This window comes from Bos javanicus, chromosome 5 (genome assembly GCF_032452875.1).
Source record: "Bos javanicus breed banteng chromosome 5, ARS-OSU_banteng_1.0, whole genome shotgun sequence".
NCBI lineage: Eukaryota > Metazoa > Chordata > Mammalia > Artiodactyla > Bovidae > Bos > Bos javanicus.
In genome coordinates, this window is record NC_083872.1 from 73,682,344 (window position 1) to 73,698,209 (window position 15,866).

At 45.1% G+C, this 15,866-nt stretch overlaps 1 long non-coding RNA gene across 1 annotated transcript; it reads right to left on the minus strand.

Annotated features, from left to right (window-relative positions):
- Positions 1–722: 722 nt before the first annotated feature.
- Positions 723–15,496, minus strand: LOC133247879 (uncharacterized). The gene is made up of 4 exons (XR_009736545.1): positions 15,344–15,496; positions 15,002–15,153; positions 3,203–3,240; positions 723–1,076 (listed from the first exon to the last, which is right to left on the minus strand). It is a non-coding gene; the product is annotated as an uncharacterized LOC133247879 (long non-coding RNA).
- Positions 15,497–15,866: the final 370 nt, after the last annotated feature.

The following is a 15,866-nucleotide window of genomic DNA, read 5'->3' on the forward strand; positions in this document are numbered from 1 at the left end:
TCTCAGTCAGACATGACTGAGCGACTTTGACTTTCACAACATACCAGCCCAAGGATTTGAAAGGAGAGAGTGATAGACATCAAAAGCTGGGTGCAATATGATTCATTTATCTGATTTAACCTCTGTGTTCATTCATATAGTCAATTGAAACCATCAAAGGCCCATCCATGATACACATGGCCTTGAGATAGGCTCTGAAGATGCAACAGTGAATAAAACAGTCAAACCACCAATTACACATTTCCTTAGTCATCAAAAACTCAAACATGCTACAGTGGTGGGGCAGGTAGAAGGGAGGCCGACCTGCTTCGGAAGGGAAGGGAGGGCTTCCCTGAGGAGGTATGGTCGTGTTAAGAGCCAAAGGTTGAGTAGGTGTTCCAAGCAGAGGGAAGAGTGTGTAAGGGGCCCTGAGCCAGAAAGGAACATAGATGTAAAGGCCAAAGTAGCTGCAGTCAAGAGCAAGTTCGACAGGAAAGCTAAGACCTCTTATATACAAGTAGAGGATCCAGGCTACGAGGTGCTGGTAAAGGGCTTAATGCAAAAAACTGCCACTGAATTTACCTCTTTAAAAGCTCATTGTGCCTTATTGTGTTGGGACTGGATGGGGAAAAGGCAAGAGGGAATGTGGAGAGACAGATGAGGGGTGAGTGCTGCAGTTCAGGAGGTGTGACCAAAAGTGGGGTCTGGATGCTCACCACTCAAAAGCCAATAATGAGGCAAAGTTCGTGGGAAAGAAAGTTTGCTTTACTTTGGATGCCGGCAATGCCTATGGGAGTCGGGGGGACAAATTCCTGTCCAAAGGCTGACTCCCCCACCTACTGACAATCAGTAGGAAAGAGATTTTATAAGGGAGAGAAGGTAGCTATGTGCAGAAACAGCATAGTCAGCTCTGACAAGTCATCTTGAAATTGGTCATCTGTGGTCTGACCAGTGTCATCTTGATAGGGTTGTTGTAAGCATAGTTCATCTTCAGTTCCAGGGCTGATTTGTTCCCATTCCTATGAGGCAGCTTATGTCATGGCTACTGTCTGGTCACCATGTAGTTAACTTCTTCCACGTGGTGGGTGTTTCAGTATCTACAAGACAATTCATAAGATATGGTTCAGAATATTATCTACAGCCCTTGAGAAGGAATTAAAAGTCCTTGACTTTGTTTAATGACTACATTATGGCTCAGCAGGTGAAAAATCCACCTGCAAGGCATGAGACATAAGAAATTCGGGTTCAATAAAAAAATTTTTTAAATAATAAATAAATATTTCAAACACACCAAAAAAAAAGAAAAGAAAAAAAGAAATTCGGGTTCAATCCCTGGATCAGGAAGATCCCCTGGAGGAGAAAATGGCAACTCACTCCAGTATTCTTGCCTAAAAATTCCCATGGAGAGAGGAGCCTGGAGGGCTATAGTCTGTGGGGTCACAAAGAGTCAGACAGGGATAAGCATGCACACACACTATTATTATTTGGTCTCTTCTGACTATTTTCCTTTGTTTCTGCATTTTCTCACTCCTCTGATTAAACTTATTCTTTGGCTAAAGTTTTTCCACACATAAAAGGCAGGCTGAGGACATGGGTGGTGGGGCAATGGCCATAGGGTCTTGCTTCATTTCAGAAGGAAAGGATGGATTTTGGACTAGAGGGTTGGCCATGGATATGGCAGACCTCAAAGAATATGTGATAGAGAAATGGGATCCTCTTGATTATAAACCTCCCCATGTAAACAACATTGGAATCCACTTACTCATCTAGTTATATGTGAATATGTCTTTCCCATCAGATGGTGCATTCCCATCCCCATGCCAGGCCCTTGTACATACAACGTCCTGTCCTCAATAAATATGTTTCTTTGCACTGATCTCTAGATGGAATGTACTAGCAGGGAGCATCCCTCAGTTATCGGATGGGTGTGCGATGAGAAGCATAGGAAAGAAAAATGCTTGAATCAATTCCAGGTTGTTTTTCTTCTTCTTAAGCGTAGGCTCTTTGTGTCATCTAATTCTGAGTGATTCTCAGATGAAGGCAACCTAACCTGTTATGCCATCCAAACCATATCTGCCTGGAGGAAATTCCCCTAACACTTAGCGAAGAGAGGCAGTGTTTCATGCTTCTGTGTCAGCATCCAGTCTTTCATAACCATTTCTACCTCAGTCAAGACATCCTCGCTGCTCTCCCAAAGAAATACTTCTCCATCCCTGCCTCCCTGCCTCATCTGACCTATTTCAATGGCAAGGTGTCCTGTGTTCTCTGCAGAAGACAAAGACGAAGGCCATGATTGCTGACTATGATTGCTGCCTACATACTAACAGCCCTGTTGTAGGCCAACTACCTCATTTAAGTGATGGAGAATGGAAGCCCATGCAGGCAGATGGGGTGGTAACATTTGTTATAGAGCACATTTCCCAGAAGTTGAGCCTTAGGTGGAGGAGAAATCTAGAGTGGCATGAGGAAGCAGGAGCAGGTAGAGAAGAAACTAGACCACAACATGGCTTCAGCAGAAGCCTAGATGCAGCCTGATTCCTCTGGGAGCCCAGGGCATAAACTGCAGCACAGAGGTTTTCTGCCCAAATGCAAGAGACCTGGGGCCTCAGTGCCACACAACAGTCATTGGTCATGAGCTGCCCCCTGCCAATCTTCCAGGCATCTTTGGGTAAGTGGCAACATCAGCCAAAGGCAACTACTCAGAAAAGAATGCAGATGAGAGCTGCCAACACCTGCAGAATCTAGGGAGGGGTGAGGGGAAGAGGGTGGACCTACACGGGATGCCAAAAGCATCTGCCACAGAGTCTGTGACACTTCTACTTTTTGTTTTGTTTCTTTGGCTGTGCGGCATCCAGGAGCTTAGTTCCCTGACCAGGGACTGAACCCATGTGTAGGGTCTTAACCACTGACAGCCAGCAAAGTCCCTCGAACTCTTCTTAAATGATGTATTTATGATGGAGACAGCAGTTAGGGATAATGTTCAAAGGGTGCCACTGTATGAACCAGCCCCTCTCATGCGATGTAATCTTAGATAAATGACTTTCCCTCTCTGAATTCCTGTGACCTCTTTTGCTAAATGAGGTTATGAGTCACTGTGGACTTGAAAAACCTTCCTGGTTCTGTGTTTGGAAAATTCCGGAGCAGAGTGTGGAGAGGGAAGTGGAGTGACAGCCACAGATCACAGACTGTGATGTCCTCCAGGCCAGCGACTGTTGCCCCTCACCTTTGCATCTCCAGGGCTCTGCCAGCAACTGGCAAAATCTGCACAAAGAAAAAGAGAGAAAGAAGGATAAAAGGAGGTTAAGAAAGGAGTGGGTAGGGCAGTTGGGCAAGTCTCTGGGAAATAGTATGGTAGTTACTCTATTTTGATTCCCAAAACTTCCCCACCTTGGGTAGCAATGTGGATGCTTCTCAACATATACAAATTTAACCTGCAAAAATGGATGGAGCAAGAAGGATTCAGAGAAGGAGGAAAATTGAAGGAGGCCAGTGTCCTAGAACTCATTCAAGGTCGAAGGGGCACAGTCAGCAGAGTCATACCCACCAAGAAGTCAAGCAGCTACTGCTGCTGCTGCTATGTCGCATCAGTCATGTCCGACTCTGTGTGACCCCAGAGACGGCAGCCCACCAGGCTCCCCCGTCCCTGGCATTCTCCAGGCAAGAACACTGGAGTGGGTTGCCATTTCCTTCTCCAATGCATCAAAGTGAAAAGTGAAAGTGAAGTCGCTCAGTCGTGTCCGACTCCTAGCGACCCCATGGACTGTAGCCTACCAGGCTCCTCCATCCATGGGATTCTCTAGGCAAGAATAATGGAGTGGGGTGCCATTGCCTTCTCCGAAGTCAAGCAGAAGAAGATGGAAAAGTCCTGTTTAGATTAGTCAACAAGGAGGTGCTGGGAACTATCTTCAGCAAGACCAGTCTTTGATTCTGTGAGTTTTTATTCATTCTTATGGCCACGATCTGCCCCAGCAGGGCTGGCAGGGGTTGCAGAGTGAAGGATGGGAATAGGAGAAAGAGGCCACCCTGGAGAGAATGGACTCAGGGGTCATGGATGTAACCCCATGTGGGTAATAAAATCCTGCTTAAACTGCCCCCCTACCAGCGTGCCTCCTCCCACGTCAGGAATTGGAGCTAATGGTAAAAACATCCCATATGTTCTGATTAGTTCCAACCTCATTATCATGCTTCGCCTTGCAATGTCGCCCTTCAGTTAATGAAATCTGGTGCTGGAGCAAATGAGTCCATGTGAGCGTGGGGGCTCTGATGGTGGCAGCTAAGCCTGAGTTTTGCTACTTACTTGCGAGGCTTCCGCCCCTACCCCGCTCCTGGAAAGAGAAAGAGCTAAGAGAAAACAGGAGAAAAGAGACAGAGCTTGAAACAGCCTCCAAATCCCAACAACAAAAACAGCAATCGCAGTATGTCAAAGCCAGTGCAAATTAGACGAAACGGCCGCAGAAGCCAAATGGAAACCGTATTTCTTCCAGTCCCTTGCCGCTCCGACACGTGTAATGGGTTTGGCAGGGAATCAAGGAAAACGGGGGCCAAGCCGTGGTTTGTTTCAAAGAATCTAAGGGCTGCTCACTGCGAGGATGCCAGATTTCCGCACAGCTTGGCGGAGGGATGTCAGGACCAAAAGGGACTGCACCAATTCTCCACTGGAGGATGGTCCTGGACTTCTCAGAGGCTGGAAAGCCTACCAGAAGAGGCAGACCTTTTTAACGTGAATGAGAAGTCTTGCAGGACCAGGGCAGAGTTAGGGTGGGGAAGACTGCAGACCACCCAGGAACAGAGAGGGGAGCAGTTTCCTTCCAGGAAAGACAAAGGAAGCTGCCAGGAAATGCTCCTGGTTAGGTTTGTCAGAGGGGCCAGGTCGAGGTGGAGGAGGGGACACAGGATGGGGATATCCCTCCTCTGATCAAGCACTATGCTAGGAATCAACATCTAACCCCCAGGGACAGCTTCAGCCTGAAAGGAGGAAGGTGAGGTCCAGGGGGCTTGTCCAGGCTAGGAAATGGTGAGAGTCAGGATTTGAACCCAGTTCTTCCCAAAACTTCCTTGGTGGCTCAGCGGTATAGAATCTGAGTGCTAATGCAGGAGACCCAGAGACGAGGATTCCATCCCTGGGTTGGGGAGATCCCCTGGAGGAGGAAATGGCAACCCACTCCAGTATTCTTGCCCAGAAAATCCCATGAACAGAGGAGCCTGGTGGGCTACAGTCCAGGGAGTTGCAAAAGAGTCAGACTCGACTTAGCCACTAAACAATAACAGTTTTCCAAAGCTCATGCTCTCTCCCCTATTCCAGGGGTCATCTTTATGTTTTTCTGTAAAGCAACAGAAAGAAAATATTTTCAGTTTTGCAGGGCAGATGGTCTCTGTTGCAACTCCTCAACTCAAATATTGCAGTGCAAAAACAGCCGTAGAGCCCCAGAATGGATGTAAATGATTGGGTGTGGTTATGTTCCAATAATACTTTATTTACAAAAACACGTGGTGGGCCAGATAAAGCCTGTGGGACATAATTTGCCATCCCTACGGAGAAGGCAATGGCACCCCACTCCAGTACTCTTGCCTGGAAAATCACATGGACAGAGGAGCCTGGTAGGCTGCAGTCCATGAAGTCGCTAAGAGTCGGACACGATTGAGCGACTTCACTTTGACTTTTCACTTTCATGCATTAGAGAAGGAAATGGCAATCAATCTTATATTCTTGCCTGGAGAATGCCAGGGACGGGGGAGCCTGGTGGGCTGCCGTCTATGGGGTAGCACAGAGTCAGACACGACTGAAGCAACTTAGCAGCAGCAGCAGCCTTCCTCTAAGGTGGCACTAGTGGTAAAGAATACCCTTGCCAATGCAGGAGACAATGGAGACTCTGGTTCTATCCCTGGGTCAGGAAGATACCCTGGAGGAGGAAATGGCAACCCACTCCAGTATTCTTGCCCAGAAAACCCCATGGACAGAGGAGCCTGGTGGGCTATGGTCCATAGAGTTGCAAAGAGTAGGACACTACTGAATGACTTAACACACACGACCCAAGTAAATTGCACAGAGAGCTCCAGCAAAAAAAAAAAAAAAAGCTAAAGGGTCTTAATTCAGATTTGAAAAATCATAGTTTTGCTTCATTCCTGACATAAGTTTCTCTTTCTATATGTCTTTGGTTGTGTATATTAGTATCTCATGACTGCCAGAACAAGTTACCACAAACTTCAAGTCTTTAAAATAAGAAAAAAATGGGGATATAGTCTCTCATAGTTCTGGAGAAGTCTGAAATCTATGTGTCATCAGGGACATCCTTCAGCTGGGCTCTGGGGAGAATTTGTTTCCTGCCTCTTCCAGTTATGGGTGCTTCCCTGACACTCCTGGACTTGTGGCCTCATCGCTAAAATCTCTGCCGCCATCTTCACTTCATCTTCTCTGCTGTGTATCTCTCTTATCAAGACACTCATCACTGGATTTGGAGCCCACCCAAGTCATTCAGGATGGTCTCATCTCAAGACCTTTGACCTAAGTACATCTGAAAAGATTCTTTTTCCATTTAAATTCCCTACATACAAATGACTTCTATTCCAAGAGTGTGTTGGTAAGTCCAATATGTTCATAAATCCAACAAAGTTAGCCTAGATATACAGCTAACACAGTCAGCTATACATTACAGTGCTGTACTATAATAGGTTTATAATGTTGTTGTTGTTGAGTCACTCAGTCATGTCCAACTCTTTGCAACCTCATGGATTGTAGCCTGCCAGGCTTCCCTGTCCTTCACTATCTCCTAGATATTGCTCAAACTCATGTCCATTGAGTCAATGATGCCATCCAACCATCTCATCCTCTACTGCTCCCTTATCCTTTTGCCCTTAATTTTTCAAAGCATCAGTCTTTTCCAATGAGTCGGCTGTTTGTATCTGGCAAAGTATTGGAGCTTCAGCTTCAGCATCAGTCCTTCCAAAGAGTATCCAGGATTGATTTCCTTTAGGATTGATTGGTTTGATCTCCTTGGTGTCCAAGGGACTCTCAAAAGTCTTCTCCAGCACCACAGTTGGAAAGCATCATTTCTTCAGCGCTCAGCCTTCTTTATGGTCCAACTCTCACATCCATACATGACCACTGGAAAAACCATCAATTTGACTATATGGACCTTTGTGGACAAAGTGATGTCTCTGGTTTTTAATATGCTGTCTAGGTTTGTCATAGCTTTTCTTCCAAGGATACTTTTCACATAAATAATACATAAAAAAACATAAAAAAACAAAATATTTAAAATCTTACAGTACAGTACCTTGAAAAGTACAGTAGTACAGTACAACAGCTGGCACACGGGGGCTGGCACTGAGTGAACAGGCAGGAAGAGTTATCAACTGGAGCGGGTAGAGGAGGTGGGAGACAGTAGAGCTGAAGGATCGTCAGCAATAAGAGACTGAGGAGAATCTGCAGTTTCATCACACATGACATTGATGCCACGTGCTCTGGTTCCTTGCTGGATTCAATTCCATCTACCCTCTTGAAAAAATGATTCAGTGATGTCTGGGTAATAGCTCTTTCCCTCTCATTATAGATGAATTTGTAGCCCTGGATTGCATTCTGAATGGGCGCTGCAAGCTTCAGGTACCATTCTGCGTTCAAGTTCTGTGCCTCTAAAACTAACAATGCCTCCTCAAGTAGAGCTAACTTAAGTGATTGGCCATGTGAACACACATTCTCATCTTTGACAGTTCGCGACTTGAAGGTTTGTATGTAGGGGACTTACTGTAAAGTCACATTCACAGATGCTGGGGTTTAGGATATGTCTCTTGGGGATGGGCATAATTCAATCCACAGTGTGGGGGAGGGGTCTCATTTTCTGATTCAGAATCAAAGCAGTGTTTCCTGATGATAGAGAATCCCTAAATGTCAGAATGTGATGAGACATTAGAAGACTTCTGATACAGCCCTCTCTGCTGTTCCCTCCTTTTTCCTACAAGAAGTTAAGTGATTTGCCCCAAGTCACTCCACTCAGAGCAACAGAGCTGAGCCTAGAATCTGGCCCTGCCTGTCCAGCTCTCTCCCTGTGTGTTCTTTTTATTGCCCTCCCTGGAGAAATAAATGCACCTCCAATTCCCTGCCTCTCATGCTTCTGCCCAATCTGATTAGGCTAACTACAGCCAGCTCAGTGGGATTGTGCTTTTATAAAACTCACCATGCTATCATGCCAGGTCAATGTCATTTTTTCCCTACCATTTGCATTGCAGTGGACTTCAAGTCAGCTCTGAACACAGCCTTCAGAGCACAGAATGTTGGTTGATGACACTGACTCTTCATCCTCTGTCCTTTCTGCTCTGGTGCTGATTTATGGGCATCCAAACAGACACAGGAAAAAGTTGGCTTGCTTCTTGCCGTGGGGGCTGATGGCAAAAGAGAAAGGCCTCCCTCCCATCATTCCCCTGTGATCACATTTCACCATTAGATATAAGCAGCAGCAGAAAAATAACCACGAAAGGGTTGGGACTTGAAAGGAGCTCACTGTCAAGTCCCTGGAGTTTTACAGAAAATCGATGGTATGTGTATCATGTTACAAACACGTGAGCACATTTTTGTGGAAAAATAAATGATGGATCAATAAATATCTATTAAGCGCCTATCGTGCTTTCCAGACCATGAGTGGAGCTGAGAGTTTACAACAGTTTATTTAAGGAGAGTATATCTTTGTTTATCTACCTGGCTGTTGATGCTAATTTGGCCTGGCAGTGGCTAAGATACATTGCTGAGACAAGAAATTTCTATAAAAGATGGCTCTGTAGGCATAACTGGAATTAGTGTGCAGTAAAAAGAAAGACCTGTTCTGTATATAAATGGGACTGTGTACCCCCAAAGTCCATTGCCAGAGGGGACCAAAAGAAGCATCCCTGTGGGGTGGCCAGCCGTAAGACTAGGAGGAGCCTTGAGGACAGACTCTGGAAATAGCTACACTCTTTCCATGTTATTGAGGTAATTTAATCTTTTGCCCACTAAAATCACCCAGAAATTCCCACTTCCTGTCTACAGCAAGATACTTAATGAAGCAACACATGTGATGGAAGATATGTGTGTGCCATGGTGTGTTCTCTTAATTAAAATTTTAACATGTTTGCAGTTAGAGGGCTTGGGGTCATTCAAAGAAAGGGAACTAAATGCATTCAAAGTGTTTAATACAATCCCAGGTATTTAATACAATCCCAGGGAAGCATCCGATAATGGCAGTCATTTTTATTAAAAGGACCATGTGGTCCCATTGTCTGAAGCTTACTTCCTGGGAGAATTCACTGTCCGTGACACAAAGAGAGGCATGCGCTGTGGGGTGTGGCTGACGCCCTCATCCATATTCATCATGGGTCTTGAGAGTAAATGCTGAATTTTCCTCCCCTCTGGGTCTGCAGCTCCTAGTTCTCTGGTAAACAGCAGGTGCAGAATAAGTGACACTCTGGGGCAGCAGAAACCACTATGGCCCCCAGCAGTGCAGGGTGAGCTCCTTTGCCAGCACATCAGGACATCTGGTTCCAACTAGTTGTGTGACATTGGGAAAGACATAGCTCTTGCCTTGGGTTTAGGGTTTTCATCTGAGAAATGGAATATTTAATTACTTGACCTCTGTTATCCATTCTGACCCACATAAATGCCAATGATTCCATGATACTTTGTACAGAGGCACAAGTTTTGGTGAAATGGCTTTGGGATTGGAGCCATTATGCTAGGCTTGTTGCAGGAAGGGGGTCACCTGCCAGGACCCGAGAGTGGGCTCTTGTCGACCCTGGGAAATGAATTGTCTGCGGAGACATGCCTGCTGACAAAGCATGAGACTTTATGGGGAATGGGTGCCTGGGCGGAGAGCAGCAGGGTCAGGGAACCTAGGGGAAATGCTTTGCCACAAAGCCAGTAGTCTCAGGTTTTATGGTGTTGGGATTAGTTTCCGGGATGTCTCTGGCCAATCACTGATTTGGGATCCTTCCTTATGGCCTGTGTCCATCACTCAGCCAAGATGGATTCCGGTGAGAAGGATTCTGGGAGGTTGGTAGGACATACGGACTGGAGTCTCCTATCTCCTTTTGACCTTTCCTGAATTCTTCAGGTGGTAGCTTGTCAATTCTGAGTTCCTTATCAGGCCCTCCTGATTAAGATAACTCATGCAGTGGTTAGCATCGGGCCTGGCCAGGGTGGAGGTTTCAGTCAGTGGTTCCCCTAACAGATTTATGAGGCTATTTAAAGATGAATATGACCTTTTTACCCATAAACTGTTTTCCAATCTAATGAAAGAAACAGAGACTATGCAACATGGATAAATATTAACGAGTAAAGGGTTAAATGGTAATACATTGCTTTGTAGCTGAAAATAACTCTAAACAAGACATTATTTTTCACAAAATAAATGGTCTAAGTCAGGTATAGGTGAGTAACTGCCCAGGAGCACTTAATTCAGCCCCCATCTGACTTTGTAAAGGTAACTTTTTTTTTTTTTTTTTTGGAAAAGAGCCACCGCATTTGCTTAAGCATTATCTATGGCTACTTTCCTACACAATAGTAGAGTTGAGTAGTTGCAACAGAAACCATGTGGTTCACAAAGCCTAAAATATTTACAACCTGCTCCCTTAAAAACACAGTTTACTACCCTCTGGCTTATATGAACAAGGATATATCTTTCAAAGGGGTTTCCCAGGTGGCTCAGTGGTAAAGAATCTGCCTGCAATGCAGGAGACATGGGTTCCATCCCTGGGTCAGGAAGATTCCCTAGAGAAAGAAATGCCAATCCATTCCAGTATTCTTGTCTGGAAAACCCCTGGACAGAGGGGCCTCACGGGGTACAGTCCATGAGGTCGCAAAAGAGATGGACGCAATTTAACAACTAAACTATTACCACAACCTTATCTTCCAAAAAGCCTCCATCGTGGGAGTTGTGGCGGTCTTGGAAAGCTCACAGAAGCAGAGAAAAGAATTCCACTGTCTTTGAATCTAAGAGGTACCTATGCCGCTTGTCCTCAGGATGGAATCTTCTGTGGGTCACGCCTGACAGATACCTGTTTAGACAAGCACTGCTGGAACTCAAGCAGCGAGGCAGATATGCGAAGCCGTAGGACAGCAGCAACTACAGGGCTCCACCCCAGGGTTGGCAAGCCATGATGGTTAGTGAGCACTTCCTTCAGAAACACTGAAATCTACCTCCCTGTAATTTCTGCTGGGTTGTTTTTCCATGTGTCCACCCTCGGGTATTTGGAAAGATAAATTAGCTGACCCCATAATCCTCTCTGAAACAGACTTAACTTCCCATCAACAGTTCCTGTACGTGGTTCTCAGCCTCTGGACCGTCATTCCTGGCCTCCTCTGAGCACACCCTTGTCTGTGAATACCCATTTCCAGCACAGCACCACAAACCCATCTCAATGTTCCAGTGCTATTGGGCTCTCTCATTTCTCTCCCCCAATAACTGGCCTTAAGTGTAATGTGTTTGAAAGAGCTCTAGCTTTTCTTTTCCTTTCTATGTCTTCAATTTTTAATTGAAGTATAGTTGATTTACAATGCTGTGTGATTTTTCAGGTGTGCAGCAAAGTGAGTCAGACATACATATATAATTTATGTATAAATCTATTATTTTCAGATTCTTTTCCACCGTAGGTTATTATAAGATATCAAGCACAGTTCCCTGTGCTATACAGTAGGCGCCTTCTGGTGATCTATTTTATATATAGTACTGTGAAAAGAGCTCTAGCTTTAGCATCTTACAGTGTGTGTGTGTGTTTAAGTTGCTTCAGTCGTGTCCGAGTCTTCAGTCGAGTCTTTGCAACCTCATGGACTATAGCCTGCCAGGCTCCTCTGTGCATGGCATTCTCTAAGCAAGAGTGCTGGAGTGGGTAGCCTTTCCTTTTCCGGGGGATCTTCCCGACCCAGGGATTGAACTCCCATCTCCTGCATTGCAAGCGGTTGCTTTACTATCTGAGCCACCAGGGAAGCCCTTAGCATTGTACATACTTTTATATAAATCCTGGCTCCCCTTTTTACATCTCTCTAAGCCTTAATCCCCTCGTCTTTAAAATACAGACTGCAGGATTACTATAAGGACTAGAGATGATAATTGTAAAGAGCCCAGGACATACTAAGCACTTAATAAATGATAATTATCTCTTTCTTCCTAGGTTACCACTTCTAATGCAGTCTGATGCCACAGGGCCATCAATTCTCAAGGCAAGCTTTACTCTTTGACAAAAGTCTCTGCTTCTGTTCCATAAAAAATTTACAATCTGTTTCTTTTTCTGGAAAAATAAGGGTCCTAATTTACCCCAGTAGAGGTCTAAATCTAATTCCATGCTGCCCTCCCAGGTTGTATGGCTCCCTCTACAATTCCATGATCCTGGCATCTTTGCTTTGACCTTCTCCCACTTTTCTGGCTCCTTGGAGCAGCACAGCAGGCTCTGTCTGGACCTTATCTTGCTCCTTCACATGGCTGGCCCATACACCTGACAGTGCTCTGTAACCAGGGCAACGAGAAGGAGTATGAGATCTGGGTACCAACCTCATCTTCACTTCCATTTTCCTTTTATCTTAGGTAGCTCCACCAAACCAACTTTTCCTTTCCTTCCAAGGCTACTTTCCCAAATATGCAGCATAGAGATAAAAACAGATTCCAAACATGAGTCCAGTAGCTGGACTGAGGTAAAGAGCCAACGATGAATGACAATTTAGAGATGGACTCCAGAAATGACTATGAAACCTCAGTGTGGTTGGCACAATAACAACCCTGTAAAGATGCCCATTCCAATCCCAAAGGAAGGCAATGCCAAAGAATTCTCAAACTACCACACAATTACACTCATCTCACACACTAGTAAAGTAATGCTCAAAATTCTCCAAGCCAGGCTTCAGCAATACGTGAACCGTGAACTTCCAGATGTTCAAGATGGTTTTAGAAAAGGCAGAGGAACCAGAGATCAAATTGCCAACATCCACTGTATCATCGAAAAAGCAAGAGAGTTCCAGAAAAACATCTATTTCTGCTTTCTTGACTATGCCAAAGCCTTTGACTGTGTGGATCACAATAAACTGTGGAAAATTCTTCAAGAGATGGGAATACCAGACCACCTGACCTGCCTCTTGAGAAACCTATATACAGATCAGGAAGCAACAGTTAGAACTGGACATGGAACAACAGACTGGTTCCAAATAGGAAAAGGAGTACATCAAGCCTGTATATTGTCACCCTGCTTATTTAACTTCTATGCAGAGTACATCATGAGAAACGCTGGGCTGGAAGAAGTACAAGCTGGAATCAAGATTGCTGGGAGAAATATCAATAACCTCAGATATGCAGATGATGCCACCCTTATGGCAGAAAGTAAAGAGGAACTCAAAAGCCTCAATGAAAGTGAAAGAGGAGAGTGAAAAAGTTGGCTTAAAGCTCAACATTCAGAAAACAAAGATCATGGCATCCAGTCCCATCACTTCATGGGAAATAGATGGGAAAACAGTGGAAACAGTGTCAGACTTTATTTTTGGGGGCTCCAAAATCACTGCAGATGGTGACTGCAGCCATGAAATTAAAAGACGCTTACTCCTTGGAAGAAAAGTTATGACCAACCTAGATAGCATATTGAAAAGCAGAGACATTACTTTGCCAACAATAGTCCGTCTAGTCGAGGCTATGGTTTTTCCAGTGGTCATGTATGGATGTGAGAGTTGGACTGTGAAGAAAGCTGAGGGCCGAAGAATTGATGCTTTTGAACTGTGATGTTGAAGAAGATGCTTGAGAGTCCCTTGGACTGCAAGGAGATCCAACCAGTCCATTCTGAAGGAGATCAGCCCTGGGATTTCTTTGGAAAGAATGATGCTAAAGCTGAAGCTCCAGTACTTTGGCTACCTCATGCGAAGAGTTGACTCATTGGAAAAGACTCTGATGCTGGGAGGGATTGGGGGCAGGAGGAGAGGGGGACGACAGAGGATGAGATGGCTGGATGGCATCACTGACTCGATGGACATGAGTCTGAGTGAACTCCTGGAGTTGGTGATGGACAGGAAGGCTTGGCATGCTGTGATTCAAGGGGTCACAAAGAGTCGGACATGACTGAGCGACTGAACTGAACTGAACTGAAAGATGCCCATCCCCTAATCCCTGGAGGCTGTGAATATATTACCTTATATAGGGACTTTGCAGAAGTCTCTAACTAAATTAATGACTTTGAGATGGGAGACTGGAATAATATGGGTGGGCCACTATAAACATAAGGGTCCTTAAAAGTGCAAGAGGGAGGCAGAAAAGAGGCCAGCGGGATGTGGGGAGAGAAACTGATCTATGATGGCTGGCTTTGAAGAAGGATGAATGGACCATGAGCTAAGGAATCCAGGCAGCCTCTAGAAGCTGGAAAAGGCAAGGAAATTGACCTGGCCCTACAGTCTCCAGAAGGGAACACAGACTGCTGACACCTTGACTTTACCCCAGTGAAATGTGAGTCAGATGTCTAAACTACAGAATTTTGAGATGATAAACCTGCCTTGTTTTAAGCCACTAAATTTGGTGATGTGTTATAGCAGCAATAAAAAACTAACACACTCAAGAAAAACAGGAAGGGAAGAAGACCCAGGAGAGAGGATTGGTCAAGGAAATCCAGGAACATTAGCTTCAAGAAATAGAAGGTGGGTAACTATTTTAAGGGCTTCCCTGGTGAGTGAGATGGTAAAGAATCTGCCTGCCTTGAGGGAGACCTGGGTTCGATCCCTGGGTGGGTAAGATTCCCCTGGAGGAAGGAATGGCTAAGAACTATTGGAAAATTAAATGATATTAGAACTGAAAAAAAAAATCCTCACCCTCTTCTCCCTGCATATTAACCCACCTCTTCTATTTCCAGCTTCACCAGCAACCAGCAGGGTGATATTTTTAAACTAGAGATCAGATCACACCACTTCCCAATGTAAAACTCTCTCCTAACTCCCCACAATTTTTATAATCAAGTCCAAAACTGCTTGCAAGACACAGTCTACTAGCACTCAACTCTCCAAGTCTATATCCTGCTACTTCCTCCATGTTCTACTCACCATTGAAGATGCACTGACTCTCTAGGGCTCCATTTAGCAAATATGATACATCCAGTACTCAGGTTTCCCAAGTGGCGCCAGTGGTAAAAATCTGCCTGCCCATGGTGGAGATGCAAGAGACTTGAGTTTGATCCTTCGGTTGGGAAGATCCCCTGGAAAAGAAAATGGCAACCCACTCCAGTATTCTTGCCTGGAAAATCCTTTAGACAGAGAAGCCTGGTGGGCTATAGTCCACGGGGTTGCAAAGAGTCAGACACGACTGAGCTGCACACACACACCAGTACTCATGCCCTCACATTTCACGTGCTGTTTCATTCTCTGGCCTGCCTTTGGCCTGCTTACGATTCCTGCAGCAATCTTCAAGACCTAGCTCAAGCATTATCTCCCTTGGAATGCCTTCTCTGATCCATCCCCAGTCTCAGTCCTGTATTTCTCTATGACAACTTGTATGTTTCTCCCTCACACAAAACTATGCTCTTTAGGGCAAAGTACATTCGGCTCCCAGCTCTCCTCATATGACGTCTAAACTCCCTTTCTTGGGTAAGTCAGGATCTTGGATCTGACCTGGGGCAAAGTTCTCCCTGAGAGCCAAGGCTAGAAAGCAGAACTGGCCTGTGGCTACCAGACACATAGCAGAAGAACGTGGAGAAAAACAGGATGTGGATTATGCAATAGAACTGTATGCAATGATGGAAGCGTGTTGTGCCTAATGCTGACCATTAGCCAAGGTGGTTATAGACCTCTTAAACAGTGGCTTGAAGTGTAACTAAGGAACCAAACATTCCATTTTACTTAATTTTAATTTACGTTTAAATAGCCACACATGATTAGTGGCTACTAGATTGAATAGCACAGCTAGCAGAAA